Below are 17,617 nucleotides of genomic sequence, written 5' to 3'. Positions count from 1 at the left end.
TAGAAAGAACGATAAGCAATAATTAGAACTAGAAGGAGGAATTTGGTCATTTCCGTCTATCAAATGAAGAAGGGTGCATATTAGATGACCGGTTCGTTCATCACGCTGGAATATATAAGGTTATGACAATTATAAGTGTTATTCGAGGAACTGGGGTTCGGGGCAACGACATTCGGGGAAAAGTAGCGCAACAACTCCCTCAGCACAATCTCTAGAAGTTCTTGGCTAATTCAAAATTGCCGTAGGAATTTATGGAACTTGTTCTTAGTTAATTCCTGAAAAATGATTTGATCATGGATTATCGAAAAATCATGGAACAGAACAGGCTTCGGAAAATTTAACGATTATTTCACTTCCTTAGGATGCTTCCAAAGTGCCTGCTTCATGATGGCCCAGTATTTTTCAAAGGGCGGCAGTTCCGGTGCGTTCGGGGAGTTGTGATGCTTCGGTGCGAAATTGACCTCCTTAGCCTTGTACCACTCCAAAACCTCTTTCGAGTAATAGCACGAGTCCAAATCCGGCCAGTAAACCGTAGGACCATCGTGTGACCTCAGAAGAGGAAGTATAAACTTTTGGAGATATTCCTTTAGGTAAACCTGCCCAATGGCCATTCCAATTGTCACGAATGGGGTGTTCAGCTTTCCACACGAGTAAATTGCTTGCTAAATCATTTTTTTTTTGCTGGCTTTGACACCTTCTTTTTTCTTACGTCCTCAGGGACATAAAATTTATGATGAGCAGAGAAAAACTGGAGCCTCGGAAGTCTGCTTTGACATACGTCTCATCCATAACGAGGCAATGTGGTTTCGTCAACATCTGGGTGTAGAGCTTCCGTGCACGTGTTTTACCAAACGTATTCTGCCGTTCATCGCGATTGGGTGCCTTTTGGACTTTGTACATACACAATCGGACATATAAAATGCACCAAAGCCGTTTTCCCATACAAATTGGTCAACTTCAGATAGCTATATCTTCGTCGTTTCTCAACCGATTATTTTTCTTTTTTCTGTGACGAACTACAAATTTCCTTAATTTTCGAAAGTTATTGTAAAAGTTGTGTGAAAACTATTGATTCAAAAATTACAGATAGGTTGAATTTTGACATAAAAAATGCACCAAGACACAAAGTGAAGTATCAGAAAAACTATGCGTCGTATCATCTTGGTGTCTTCAGCGCATTTATTCATTGAGTGATGAGCACCAAATGCGCTGAAGACACCAAGATGCTACGACGCATAGTTTGTCTGATACAAGACTTTTCGTATCTGTTACTTTTTAAACCAATAGTTTTCGCACAACTTTTTCTATAGTTATCAAAAATTGAGGTAATTTGTAGTTCGTCACAGAAAAAATGAAAAGAATCGGTTGAGAAACGGCGGAGATACAGCTATCGGAAGTTGACCATTTTGTATGGGAAAACGGCTTTGGTGCATTTTTTATATCCGATACTGTATGTAGTTTTTCAAGTTTTTTCGCATCTTGTACGAAAGTTTTGGATAGATTCAGTTTATTTGCCCCATCTCGAACTGAACAGTTGGGATTCCTCTTGAAAGCTTGAACTACTCATTTGTGATGCTTAACACTATACGGGGATCCATTTTTGCAACTGTTTTTCTTCCCGATCGATGGTTAAACTTCGTGGTTCTGATTTAAAACACGAGACACCGTAAAATGTAGCATTCTCAGCTTTCTGCTAATGGCACGTTGAGATAGATCCGGATTTTTGAGGAACGTGCGCAAAATTTCTTCGCACCGCTGTTGTTCTTCCGACAACAACAACATCTTCACAACGATTACACGTGAAACTTACACAGCGTAAATAAATACACATTGAACAAATTACACCCTAAATTTCAATAGCGAATACCCAACGGGTGAAAGTTACAGCCATTAAAAAAGGGTGCAATTCGATTCCGTACGCCGTTTAGTCTGTGCAAGTTGCTGCTCTAGAAAGCTCTCTCGTCACATACCAAACGAGAGACATTCATAGGGCTCTCCGATTAAGATGAGCCACGAACTGTTGTGGTTCACGATCTGTTACACTCTCTGAATATGGTTTGATCGGCTTATTTAACTTGTTGTCAACCTTCTGTATATTGGCATCGGTGAGTCTCTGACGTCTTGCTAAGTAGACATCATACAACAATCCTCTTTTCCTCTCCGTAATATACGATACAGAGAAAAATAAGAGCTTAAATAAGAGCCTAAATACTAGGAGGAATTTCCGGTGTTCCAACTCCTGGACCTTCAGATAACTATGGAGTAAATATAACCATTCTTAGCAAAACCACTCTCAACGCTCATAATCGGATTGTATCACTCGCTTAGGGACAATTAAAATATGATGTCCATTCTTTTTTGAGATGCCCCTCTGTAACGCTCTTCCCAATTTCTTCTACACGTACTGTCACACTTACGAAAACAATGAATTTTGCGCGATTTTTTCTCTACCTGTTTGTTGATGGTGTTTCGTTTCTGGAAGCTCCTCCTATCAGTTTTGCACAAATCGCGTTTGAGCGACTTTGTTGTACGAAAATTGTGCTTGGTCATAAAGTACGTCCAATAAAAATCTGAAAAAATATATTTATCATTGCCGATACGATAAATAATCACATATATCACTTATTTTTTTTTTTTTTTGAAATTATAAAGTTAAGCATATGAAATTTGAAGACAAACTAAAAATCCGGTTTCAGCTGTGGTCGATTTTTAAAAGGGTCAAAACCAAATCCTTGTATGTTTGTTAAACCATGTAAAGATTTAAAATGTTTGTTACCTATCCAAAAGATATTTGACAGAGTTCTGTCTGATCTTTCGACCTTGACGCTTGCTCCTACGGGGGCCAGCGACGAGGGCAGGATCAAACATGTTGCGCGTCGGTCTAGTAAGTGAAAAAGTGGCGTGATCGGTTAGTTCTTTTTGATCCTTTGACCTTGACGCTTGCTGCTGGACAGTGCGTCAAGAAAGCCAAGTTTTTTTTTCCTTTTCGGGTCGCGCGCCTTTTTTTTTCTGAGTGCTTTTATATAGCCGAGCAAACGAGTGAGGTTGAGAGTGGATTGTGGCTGCACAGTGAAGGATAAAGGATCAATTGGTGAGCTCGTTTCATGCTACTATTTCTAATCTATAAAATATGTATGACTGCACATTTAATCGTTACAATTGTGGGACGTAAATATGAATTTTCAACAAACTATGAATTGTTCGTCACTGTGAGTGTCGACACAAACTCTGATTCATGAATTATTTATGTTTCACATTTTTTTTTATTTTCAGAACACCCCTTTTTACCTTTATTTTTGTAATTAAAAAAAAAACTTTGAATGGTTCGACACTACAAGTGTAGACTTGCGAAAGGTTCACTTTATTCAACAAACTTTGGATGGTTCGCCACTGTTAGTGTCGGCATAAGAATAAGAGTGTTCTATGATGTTCCAACCAATCAAGTTTTTTGTTTCTTTTCAAATAAGTAAAATATAATAACACATGCTTTCGTCCTGACAGCTGTAGGAATGTTACATTTAGGTATTTGTTCAACAAACTTTGAATGGTTCGTCACCTCAAGTGTCGGCATAATTTTCCACTACATAGAAATTGTTCATATCAAATGAAAATATTATATTTACATATAAGCATGTATATATCTCACAAATCATTATTTATCATGGTCTAATTGCTTATCAAAGTGAATCCTGTGACCCAACGATCCTTCCCATTAACAAACATCCCTCCCAGTAACCTTTGTGGAGATGCAGAGGCAAACATGGTCTCCAAATAGCAAAGGTTACACACTAACATTCCTTCCCCCAATCCCACCTGACTGCAAGGACGTGGCCGGCGCCGTTATTGACCCTGTATAAATAGAGGCACTGAATTATGCACATTGAAGAAGATTATGGCCAATCCCAGCCAAACTTCTAGTTGATTCTTTGTGCATTTTCACTGACTTCGGTCAATCACGGAATAGCAACCATTGAAATGTGTAGTCAGTCTAAGCTAAGCTAAGCTATCCAAAAGTATAGATATTTGACATAAGTTAATTTAAAATGAACTATTTTTATTTATATTGAACAAACCTGAAAACCTATGATTTTGTAAAGTTATCTTTTGTAGAAAGAAAAACTAGCGATGTTTCCTAGCAAAGTAAAATAAAATTATAAACAAAAATTTCTGTGGAACATCTTAGATACAATGTACTTCAACTCATCACATCGAAAGATGTTGATAAAAACATCCGTTACTAGTTAACTTCCAACAAAACACAAAAGTAGGGTCTGTGCTGGCTAGATAAGATTCGATTTTCTAAAATCAAATAAAAAATTTGAATGTACAGTCACCTCTCCACATCTCGATATCGAAGAGACCATCGAGATAGGGAGAGATCGATACAAAGAACAAATTTGTGATGAATACTAGATTGAAAAACACTCCGTTGCCAAGAAGGTAATAAACAAACAGATGCCATTTTGCGCTCATAATTTGTTTTGAATCCCAAAACTTTGGTCTAGTAACCTTCGATGTTGGTCATATCGACATACGGAGAGAAAATTGGGAACGAAAAATCAACAGGAACACATCGAAATATGGAGATATCGAAATAAGGAGGATACCGAGATATGGAGAGAGAAAATGTTTGCAGACTGAAGGGACTTGTGAAATCATCGACATAGGGAGAGATATCGAGATGTAGAACATCGAAATGTGGAGAGTCGACTGTAAAAGGTTATTTAATCGAACAAAATTTTCACAGGCAGCACTTAAAATGCCCCAAGGGAAAATACAAAAATATAAAAACATTTATTTGTTTGGGAAAATATTGTGACTCTCGTTATCAAAGTCGTGCCCATACTTTCTGGGACACCTTATAACAATTCGCCAGAAGTTCATTTATGGTTTTGCTGGGAATATGACAAGAATTTTCTCAAAGTTATTGTTAAAAGTCTGCCATAAAAACAGTAGAAACCCTCTTCGCCAGATTGTCGCTTAAATTTTATTAGGCTTTTCATCAGGAATCCTTTAGAAATCTATCAAGGGTCTCAACACACCCATTAAGATATCCCTAGAAATCTTACAACAATCTCGCCAGCAATTTACCTGATCAAAATATCGCTAGGGAAATACTAAGAATGTCATACACTTAGCTAAGTATATGTCATAGAATCAAAAAACTTATTAGAAATCATTTAAAAACCTTTTCGGAGATTTATTAAAAATCATCAAAATATTGCAGGACGATATGAAAACGTTTAGTGTTCCCATGAATGCTACCATCTGTGCTTAAGCTAATAATCGGAATTTCGAATAAAAAATGTCGAATACACCAGAGATGGTAGCTTATTTTAAAATAAAAACTCAACTGATTATATTATGCATTTAGATCAACTTTAAACCGAAATTCATTAGAGAAATAAAAATCACTGACAAAAGTTCGCCAAAGCTCGATATAGGCAGGAGGGTAGGGGTCCATAGTAAGCTACGTATCTTTCAGGGAAACAATAAAAAATATGACAGCAACGCACGACTACGACGCGACTACGAAAGCAATACACATGCAGATAATAATATGCATCCCAACAGTCACTTATGTCTGCCATTTCAGATGCTTGTATGTGAGCCTTTTCAATTTTTAACTACACCATGCGATTACTCGAATGTTCATACATTGATTTGCTAAGTTCTTGCTAACGAGAGCATTCTTTAAAGTCCAAGCAGAAGATATTGAAGCTGGTCAAAATGGTTAATCATTATATTTACAATGCGATCGACAATACACTCAACTTTCAAATACACGTATTCGATGTATGGTCGGGGTTAAGTCAGAATGGACCAAGTGACATTTTTCACATTTTAGGAAAAATGGGTTCAAAGTCTAGTGAGATGGTTCACTCTGACTGAACAATTTCTAGCAAAATAACAATCATGCAAAGGTTGCATGGTAAAACTGGGAGCATATCTCTAAGAAAAACAGATTATCAAGACCCTTCGACATCAGTATCGTAAATTCTTCAATAATCCATATCGTCAATACCAAAATCAGTGGCATTATTATAGCATGAAAATTAAGGTTTTGCAGAGTCAGAGTATTGAAGGCCGGAAATTTTCAAATATGTGTTCATTCAGAGTGGACCTAGTGAAAATCTTGAGTATCGACCAAAATATACTGGTCCAATAAGCGGGTTCTAGCACATTCCATACATACACCATAGAACTACCATAAACTTCAATCGGATTCTGGAATTGACTCAAAAAATGCAATAATCAAACAGTTTATTGCTTTTTAACACTTGGTGCACTCTGTCTGCACAGAAATTGTTGCAATTTCTGATCTCCCATCCAAATATGGTAAATGGTCAAAAAACAAAATCAAATGCATCGAATTAAGTAATATTTGTATATTTCTATTGATGGATAAGTAGATGTATCATTCGATGTCGAGAAATCTGACAGATCTCTTGAAATGTTTTTCATTTCCTCGCATTCCTCAGCGCGCTGATCATTTTCGCTGATATGGTATTAACAACTTGGTTCACTCTTACTGCACACTTTTATCGATTTTTATTGATCATCCAAAGTAAACTTGTTACATATCTCTCGCAGTTTACAGCATTCTTGAAATCTGATCAATGTGATACGGAGGTAAGGTAATTTCGCATCTAATGAAAGAATAATCCAGTTTTCCCAAGTTTTGTACTTGGTCCCCTCTGACTTAACACCGCCCATATAGATAAGCATAAGCATAAGCATAAGCATAAGCATAAGCATAAGCATAAGCATTGATGACCGTACAATTCGTAGTTGCTACTCCGTGATTGACTGGAATAATCAAAATTGTACAGGGAACCAACAGAAGTAGCTTGGGAGTAGCATATCATCTTCAATGTACAATTCCGAGGATTCCAACCTTAGTAATGTCAATAACGGCTCCGGCCACGTCCTTACGGTCATCGGGGAAGGGAAGGAATGTTAGTGTGACGTCCATTGCTACTAGAGACCGAGATCACCTCTGCATCTCCATGGTTTTCACAGGAAGGAATTTTGTTAGTGGGAGGGATTAAAAGCTACATGATCAGGATTCACCTTGGTAAGTGATGTGGTTCATGCAGCCTCAATTGAAACAAGTTATCTATCAGTGCGGCGACAATTTTAATGTCAAACTATTCAAAGATTATTTAGTAAATTAAAGAATACATGCACATCATTTTTTTTTAGTAAACAGGAATAAGGGCTCATGCCGACACTAACAGTGACGAACCATCCATAGTCTGATTAAATTAATGAAATATTTCCACGATACAAATTTGTTTTTTCACAAGCATGAAACGAACTCACCAAAAATTGATAATCCATCGTCAACTGAAGTCACAATTACGGCATCAACCCCACTCTATTCACTTGAATTCTTGATTATTATATGAACTGGAGAATATTGCCATTGGCGCCGTTCACTCAACACTCCAACAAAAAAAAACACATTTTGCACTCTTTTTACATGCACCTACGTCTGCAACACGTTTTTGCAATCTTTTCGATTCCTTATATTATTTGATTTTACTAATCTTTGAAATAACAAAAAAAAAGACGAAAATCTGACGGGAACAACAATTTTCACGTTCGCTCACCAATTGACAAAACTCTATTGTTATTATTAATAAACTGCATTTCAAGCATAATCCACGAAAATCAACCTCATTGAGATTCATAGATTCATCGGAAAAATAAAAAGAGTTTATTTTCTGATGCAAAAAAGAAAGGCACTCGATGACTTGAACTTTTTGTTAAGTTGCAAGCGATGTTAGTGAAATTTTCACGTTGCCAGTTCCTGGAACCAGACTTTAAATATAGTGACTGTACTCAACATCACTAAGCGCAATGTGACGGATTCCACCCAGATGGCGCAAACCACTGATGCGCGCCACCAGTCCTCCCCCCCACTCCCCCACCGCACCCACGCAGCGCAAATAGTGACGTCACTATTTGCACTGCATAAGAACAGCGGGAGAATGAAAGAGAGAACCAGCGGCACGCATCAATCATCCGCACCACCCGAGTAAAATCCATCACGTGTAAGCGAGCCTGCACAAATCGATGTCGGTCTCCTTCTGGCCGATCAATTTCACATACTATACAATCTACACACGGGGCCCAGATAGCCGTAGCGGTAAACGCGCAGCTATTCAGCAAGACCAAGCTGAGGGTCGTGGGTTCGAATCCCACCGGTCGAGGATCTTTTCGGATTGGAAATTTTCTCGACTTCCCAGGGCATAGAGTATCTTTGTACCTGCCACACGATATACGCATGCAAAAATGGTCATTGGCACATAAGCTCTCAGTTAATAACTGTGGAAGTGCACATACGAATACTAAGCTGAGAAGCAGGCTCTGTCCCAGTGGGGACGTAATGCCAGAAAGAAGAAGACAATCTACACACAAACAGGCAACAAAATTTACGTGAAGCTAACAAAGATGGAATAGGTATGTGTCCGTGCAAGCATTCCACGCTCAACCACAATCACACCACAGAACATGTTCATCCATTTTAGCTTGTCTCTTTCTATTTTACATCAATCTCACTCATGCTAGTTGTGAAAATACACACACCCCAGACAACCAGAAATCGCATGAAAGTTCACGTTATAACTCGTTTATTCATACTAATTATTTCAAACTCGCAATACACCGTGGATAAACTCGTCAAATTGATGAGTTTCCTCGCATAAAACACTTTTTTTCTGAGTTCCTTTGCACATTTTGTTTCGTCCCGTACACTCGTACAAAGTAAGTCGAATCAATTCGTAGCAGCTGTCAAATCAACATTTGTTATCATAAGTTAAGTCGCATAAGATCACAGGTTAGTTCGGTGGAATATTTAAACACTCGCATTGTATGTTATTATTCATCACATAATATATGCACGCATATCGCCTCCACTTTTGTACGTAGAAAGCCTTTTCGCGACAACTTATAAGTGAAATTTTGCACATACAAAGCCTCCAGGAGATTTCGTTATGCGTTCATTTTGGTTGTCTGGGACCATTCATCTCGACGCAAACGGCATTCTAATTCTCTCCCATCTGTTTAAAATATGATAAGACACAAAAATAGCCATTTTCGCATTCTACTACCGTAAGCCCATTGGCCAAACCCTAAGGAATCTAAAGAAGTGGTATGCAAAATAGTCGACATGGTAAACATTGATAATGAGAACTCTCTCACCCATATTGCGCCTTTCTCACGTGTCATCATCGCTGCCACTCGTCGAGCTCACTTTCTACATACACTCCTCGGATCACTCCCACCTCGATGCCAGATGTAAACAAAAAAAAAATCCGCACTCACTAATACATACACCACCATGTTCTCTTCATATCTGCACTTTTCCGATCGAAAATCTGGCCTATTGCAAAATAAGAAAATGGAATAAATGTCTATTTCACCAGTTTTCACAATAACCGATATGCAAAAATACTTCAAATAAAACGTCTTCAGATACACAACACAAAACGCAGTGGTAAATTGTTCGAATAATAATGGAAAAAGGGTCTTCAATATATCACATCTGCAACACACTTCCAATCGCGACCGCGTTTCATTCCGAACTCCTGCGACTCCAAAATCACATGAGTAATCAGTTGGCTACAAAGATGACTAGAGTCGGTTAAGACCAAATCAATTGTAGATGGATTTCTAGAAGAGGAAAAACATGTAGGACTATCAGGGTATTGAATTGAGAAATATCCTGAATCAAATAAAACTCTGCCGTTGGAATTACTTTGTGAATTATTCCATGACCGATGTGTGGCATTAAAGTCACCAATGACAAAAAATTTTGACTTACTGCGAGTCAATTTTCGCAAGTCAGTTTGGAGCAAATTAACTTGCTGTCCAGAGCATTGAAAAGGCTAATAGGCAGCTATGAAAGTATATTTACCAAACTCTTAACACCGACCATATAGAATCGAAAAACTATGAGTGACTAAGACACACAAACGACACCTGATGTAATAATACAAAAAAAAATCCTTCTAATTTATTGCTATTTCCTATTTACGAAAATTTTTCAAGCATCAAAATATGTATCAACAATATTCACACTTACAAAATATTAAATGAAATGTTATTCAATAGACTAGAATTTCTTGAAAAAAAAAATAAGGAAAAAATATTTATGATTAACAAGGCATGTCCTAATAGGAATATTTCATATGTTGTGCTAGGATCGCTGTCATCAGCAGCATTTGTTTTGGTTGAGTAAGCGTAGAAAGTCTGAACCAGTGTTTTATCCTAAAAATCATCCGGAAAAAAGACGAGTAAGTTAATCACTTTCAATTTCTTACAACTTTTTATTCCAAAATCATATTTTTACAACAGAAAAACGGATGGTGCTGCGCTGTACAAAAAAATGTATTCATCGTGTGAGAAAACGTACCAATCATAACCGAAGCGTCAAATCCAACAGGAGGTGAATGAAATTTGCGCAAAGCTAAGTCAGATGCGAATACGTTTGAGAGGAATATCAATGAAACTATTGATGCTGATCCCTAAAGCTTTCCAGGAATAGAACAGGATTGACAAACTTCGGGACACTGACCTTGAGAATTTAATACCAACATTACCATCGGCTAAACCATCTACCTCATCCGGTCTTGCCCCTAAACGACTAGCACCTGCGCAGGAACGGATGCGTACTCAGCTTGCTGATATCAACCACGAGCTTTTGCTTCATGTTGGAAGGAAAAAACGAGATAAGCTGACGGAAGACGATCGACGGAAACGGATGCACCGACTGAAAGAAAACAAAAAAGTTCTGGAGATCGATGTCAAAAAGAAAATTGGCGATCAAATCCAATCACAAAAGCTTCGCGACGATTTGAAGTAATCCTCCAAAGAACTGAGTGAGAAAATCCCGGAACCGAAATCGATCCTCAAGCAACCGGAGTCGTTGAAAGCCATCCCCAAACAACTAAAATGTACGTATAACGAAATCACCTGGAGGCTTTGTACGTGCAAAATTTCACTTGGAAAAGGCTTTCTACACACAAAACTGGAGGCGATATACGTGTATATATTATGTGATGAATAATAGCATACAATGCGAATGTAAAAAACTTCTACCGAACTAACCTGTGATCTTATGTGACTTAACTTATGACAACAAATGTCATTATTTGACAGGAGCTACGGTTTGGTTCGACTTACTTTGCACGAGTGTACGGGACGAAACAAAATGTATAAATGAACTCAGAAAAAAGCGTTTTATACGAGGAAACGCATCAATATGACGATTTTATCCACCGTATTTTACAGGTTTGATGTTATTTGTATGAATTACATTATTACGTGAACTTCTATGCGACTTCTGGTTGTCTGGGTCGTAGAAATTGCTCTTTATGGCTCGGCTGCCCATGAACGTCGTCAGGACGAAAGTTATAGAAATGTGTGAACGTTGAGTGATCTAACTGAAGCTGTCAATTGTCATGGATTTGAGATGAGGTCAGCAGAAGCGCGATGTACCTTCGCCTCATTCCCAAACGTGCCAATTCTTTTGAGGGATTGCGACATGTAAGCGCAAAACGACAAACATACGCAACATCAAGACGGACGATTTTGCACTGCCGCAATCCATTTGCTGGAGGAATTAGGGGAAGGGAATTTGTATAGTTCTAACGCACAATATCAAAAATAGGGATGTAATCTATAGCAGCGACATGGATTCAGACTAAAATAGCTGAATTTTCACATATTTTCATCCCTATCAAAAAGCGATGCAAATGTTCATTTTACCTGCACTATGTGGGTAAAATGAACAGCGGTTGGTGGTAAAATGAACACCATGCAAAAAACGTGGGCAAAACAAATATTTCTGAAAATTTTCATTGCCCCACCGAAAATACATCAATTAATGATTGTAACCCATTCAAAAAAAATACTAAAGGTAGCAGATTTGACATCATATCATAACGATATTCACCTCACTGAAAAACCTCAAGTCTTCCGGGCTGAAAGTTACGTCAGTTCTAATTTTCAAACGTGATTTTCTAAAATCTTAGTTTTCGTTGATATTTTCACTTCAATTGGCCTACGTGTCAACTCGAACACTCAGATTTATGCTCTAAATCGTTCGTGCGTAATAAAAAATCATCGAAATTAGTTTTTTCTCGGTAAAAGTCACGGTGTTCATTTTACCACCCCTGTTCATTTTACCACCACTTCCCCTATTTGCAATATTGAGCTCACGAGAAGTGGTTTTTCGTCAGCCAAGACGACAAGGCTCGTATTCCACTAGGCTTGACAGCTGCCACCAAACACCGATGGTCGTCATACATGTGGATTATAAAGTGTCCTTGCAGGATCATGATTTTGTCGTGGCCAAGCAGCATAAGTGGATTGCTTAAAAATAGTGAAAAAAAGCTTCGTCATTTATGGACGGTCCCTTAAATGAGGCCTTAAGTATCCGTAATATGAATCAAAACGCTAAGTAGAGTTGTTTTAGGAACTAACAATGAACGTTTTGACAATCAATTTCACTCTAACTAGAGTTTCCAATTTTCCCGGGATTTTACTTCCCGGGAAACGGGAAATAAAATTTTCATTTCCCGGGAATTCCCGGGATCCCGGGAAATTCCCAAGAACATGAAAATTAAGCTAATTTTATGCTTTTTTAGCAACTCTCCGTATTTTATGTATATTGTATTATATGCCCGTAAATTTCTCTTTCTTCTAAGTCATTTATTTGTGTTCCTTAAAAACGCTTGGCTTCAGTTGAAAAAAGGCTCCAGAACAACAAAAAAAACAATATAAAATTTATCTCTAAGACCATGCAATAAAATTAAGCTCATTCTCGACCAGTGGCGATTCCCTCACCTCAAATATCCTGTTCGACCAAAATAAATTCAGAAATTTTTACAACAAATACACATCTACTTGGAAGAAAATGGATCTAATAGTTGATTTCAATCACTTAAATCATGCATTACATCGTAAATTTGCCAAAATATCAATTTATAGTACCGTAGCACAGGTAAAAAGTGAGGTTACGAGTCGCCTCTGTTCTCGACAAATCTAATAAAGTTGAAATCGTATTTGCCAACATTAAATCAAAATTATCAAGCACTAGAATAAGACCCAACTAGAGTATTACATTGAAATTGTGACTTTTTCATTGAACAGAATCAAATTTTATAACCCTACTTTTGTATTGCAATATCATGCTTTAAAAATAAGAAGATATGATAAGTAACTATTTGATTACAGAAAAGCAACAAATAAACATTGAAATATAATTGCACAGTTAATTAATGGTCAAGTTATTGGCAATTCCTACTTAAGGAATCTTGCTGTTATAAGGTTTTTGACGTTTCGAAGTTTACATATACACGACGAAAATGTACACATCGAAATTGAAATTGCGAAAAGAAACCACGTGCTCCAGTAAGGATCGAACCCACGGCTCCCTATTCGCTAGATGGGCGCTTTCACCTACAAGACGCGGAGCTCCTTGAGAGACCCCGACGCTCGATGGCGAACTAAACTCGATTACCTCAAAGCACATGGGATCATCATTTCGCATCATTTTGAAATATAACTAGTGAACTAGTAAGGACATTGATTGGCATAACATGACGAGTAAATTGTGTGATAGTTTTTCTTTGAATTAATTTCAATTTTCGTTTTTTAATGAAGTAGAACTTCCCGGGAAATACGGGAATCCCGGGAAACAGAAATCTTTTTCCCGGGAAACGGGAATCCCGGGAAATCTCATTTCCCGGGAATTCTTCCCGAGATTGGAAACTCTAACTCTAACATTGGTTGGTAAATTTTGGTACAAGGGTTCTATCCCGTTAGGCCGAATGTCGTTAGGCCGAAAGGGTCATTAGGCCGAGAGGCCGAAAATGGCAGATCATTCTAATGAACCGTTACCCATTCGTCCGGTAACTAACAGGGATAGGTCAGGATAATTTGCATCACCTAGAAGCCGCAGGATGAATTTTCTTTTTGAATGAATTGTTAGTTGTTTGTATTACCTAGAAGCCAACATATCCGCTGTGAAATATAACTAGAAAGAACCGCCTTTAATTAATGTGATAATAAAACGAAGCCAAACTTGGAATTTTCAAGTGCACAAGACTGGAGAATATGACAACAGTTCGCGCTGAAAATCAATCAAATTAGGGTAGATGTACCAATAGTGGAGGTACTAAGCACGACTGAATGTCAGTGATAAATAATACCTCCATTATTGGTACACTGTTCCTTTAGTTGCGGTATATTTATAATTTGTGTTCCTATAGTTGCGGTGTCCATTGTTTTCTTATGGGATTCTCCACTATAGGAACACTTTACCGCAACTATTGGTACAAGCAAGAAGTTTCAGCGTTTTAAGTGATATTTCATTGGTTTTGAAGCAATTTGAATGCTCTTTCCAATAATTCCGTGTATCAACAAGCCAATACGTTGATTGGCAGTGTCGGTTCTGTGGCTAATGTAGTAAAATCAGTGAAAACGGCACTACCGCAACTATAGGAACACCCACAACTAAGGGAACATTTACCCTACTTGCTTACTGGTGATGACCAATGAGATACATTTTTAACGCGGAGCGCTGTTTGGTTCTCAAATCTTGTGTTCTTGAAAATTTTAGGTGTGGCTTCGTTCTATAATTCGGCTTAACGACCTGCACTCGTAGCGTTGTTTTAGAAACTAACAACGAACGTTTTGACTAGAGTGTCCATTTCCCGGCCATTTTACTCGTCCCGGGATTCGGGACAAAAATCTATGCTTATCCCGGGAAATCCCGGGATCCCGGGATTTATCAAATTTTCAATAAAACTAGCATTTCGGTTGAAATGGAAGTACAAATTTAACAATACAATTGTTTTCAATGAAATAAACAGATAATGTAACTTTTCAAAAATATATATTTATTAAAGCAAATCACATTTCAGATAAGACTTTCTTTTTCTGACAAAAATCGAAACTTAGCTGGACTAATTACGGATTTGCTATGGATTTTTTCAAATTCTCTATAACATTTATGAATGGAAGTATGACAAAAACTTAAGTCACAATATTAAAGCAATTTGCTTCAAACATTTGAAAAGTCATAAAAACTTTAGAACAAAAGAAACGATTAAAGATTATTGAAGGTACAGCAGGGATTCGCTGGATGGAACACGACTGCCTTCCATCTAGCGAATCCGATCCGTTAGTTGGAACGACTGACAGCTGGTGAAAATGCTCCACACTAACGCATCTGGAGAGCAAATCGTCACGAAACGCACATATACATACGCATTTGTTCTATAAATGGAGTCTTCAATAAGACGGTACTCAGACGTCAAAGTCAGTTTGACATTTTCTGTTGACATTTGAGTGCTTTTTAGTTGGAATATTTTCCAACCAGCGAACATCCAACCATCGAGTCATTCCATGTAGCGGACCCCCAACGAGCGAATCCCCACTGTATTGTAGATCATGTAGATCAAAAGTTAATTACTGAAAATTATTGGCTGAAGTGTCGTGAATCGCAAGTCATTCCCATCTGCATTTTGGTCAAAATTGATTTGATCAGTTTTTATTATATCTTCTTATGATCTTTCAGCTGCACTAACGAGAAATCTCCTAATGAAAAGTATACGCATGTCAGTCCCACTGCAGATTTTCACATCGTGTAACACAAAAATGAATCGTTATTTGGTCATCTTTATATTTTTTCTTGAAAGAGTAACGGAGTGAAAAGCAAATTATGAAAGTTTCATTGAGATCGAAACATGTTCCAATCTCCTGGAATTTTTTGAATGTTTGTATAGAAAACGAGATTGAAAACTTCTCAGTCAATTTTCTCAATGCCTACTTTATACAAATGGTACTAACTTGCGATCTGCGACAGTTTAGGTATACTTTCAAATTAGTTATCTCGGCATAGACTTATAAAAATGGCTAATGTTGAAGAGAAAAGCATTGAAACTTTGCAACTAGACTAATAAAAGTATGTGTTTTTTACTTGGTAAATTGATCTTTTCATGAAAATAATTACTCGTTTAATCTCTTTTTCATTATGCTTTTATACTTTATCAGATAAGGTTGATAGTGAGGAAAAATGTCATTGTTTTTTATTGACTAAATTTCAATTAAAAACAATGAAAAAGAGATTAAAAGAGTAATTATTTTCATGAAAAGATCAATTTACCAAGTAAAAACACATACTTTTATTAGTCTAGTTGCAAAGTTTCAATGCTTTTCTCTTCAACATTAGCCATTTTTATAAGTCTATGCCGAGATAACTAATTTGAAAGTATACCTAAACTGTCGCATCCCGGTTTTCATCAAAATCTACGTACATTTCGGGAATCCCGAGATTCGAAATTATCAATTTTATCAATTTCATGCATCAATACAAAAATATTGAACAACAAAATTAAAATATCGTGTAAGAACTAGGATTAAATATAAATTTTAATGAGAAATGCACGAGAAAGAATCTAAGTGAACCTATTTTTTTTCTATATATGAACGTCACCAGACTGGTTAGCCTCGGAACTTCAGATCAAGTGGACTTAATGATTCATTCAACTGAAAAGAAAGAGTCTTCGATAACCTGTTTCAAATTTCGATAACGCTCAAGTGATCCAAAGTAAATCAAAAACTCTTAACGTTTTCGCCAGCAGCACCCAGGATTCGGTTCACAAAATGTTATCTCTTTCAGCTCGACTTATCACGTAATGGATTGCCGAGCACCGATTTCCCGTTCATGATTTGGCTGCCAAACTGTGATATATACTTTCCAAACTTACTCCTGCTCGGTGCACAATGGGCACAAAAAACGAAAAGCGACAGGCCCCCGTCGTAGAATTCGTAATACCACAACCAATGTGAAGCCACCGAGAGCGCGCACAAAAGTACATCCAAAACGTAATCAAGTGGAAAAGTTTGTTTTTAATCAGCTTTTACGCGAAAGTTTGCTAATTTGGGTGGCACTCGAAGCGTAGTCCTATTTCACTTAGTGCAATGATCCTACGTAAAACCACTACGCTGCCATATCCGCTAGGCTGACGGCAATTATCGGGTTCACAAAATTTCCCCATCTCCCACTGCTTGCTGGTCGCCTTCAACGCGTGTTGCTTGGGAACATCGTTTCGACCACCGAAGCGTGAGCAATTAATCTTTATACCTCGACCCGAGATGTGCTTATTTACTTTCTTAAGTGTAATCAAGTAGGATTTTTTGAGGATATCTCCACTTGCTGAACGCAGGCTGTAGGCTGGTTACAAATATATAAGAACCGTATCCCGATAACACGTGACGTACATTTGTTTCCAGTATCGAACCAGTTTTTCACCTTAAAGGTGATTATATTTAAAAAAAAAATTCAAAATGACGGTCAAATTAAAAATAACCGCAAAAAATTAAGCTCCATTCTTCCTCTATACAATGTTATTTAGTTTGCTGTATTCCAAGGGAATTATGACACATATCACGTGAAAAATACCTAAGATTTATAAATAAAAAATGGACTTCTCAGTAAACTGCTTAGCTAGCTGGTGTTCAAGGGGTCTACTAATTTGTGAAATCTGAAACGACCACCCTTTTGTTTAAGCATATGCTAGCTGTGTACTTTAGAGTG

This window comes from Aedes aegypti, chromosome 2 (assembly GCF_002204515.2).
Source record: "Aedes aegypti strain LVP_AGWG chromosome 2, AaegL5.0 Primary Assembly, whole genome shotgun sequence".
Taxonomy (NCBI): Eukaryota; Metazoa; Arthropoda; class Insecta; order Diptera; family Culicidae; genus Aedes; species Aedes aegypti.
The sequence above is the reverse complement of the archived record's forward strand: the minus strand, read 5'-3'. Positions refer to the sequence as shown.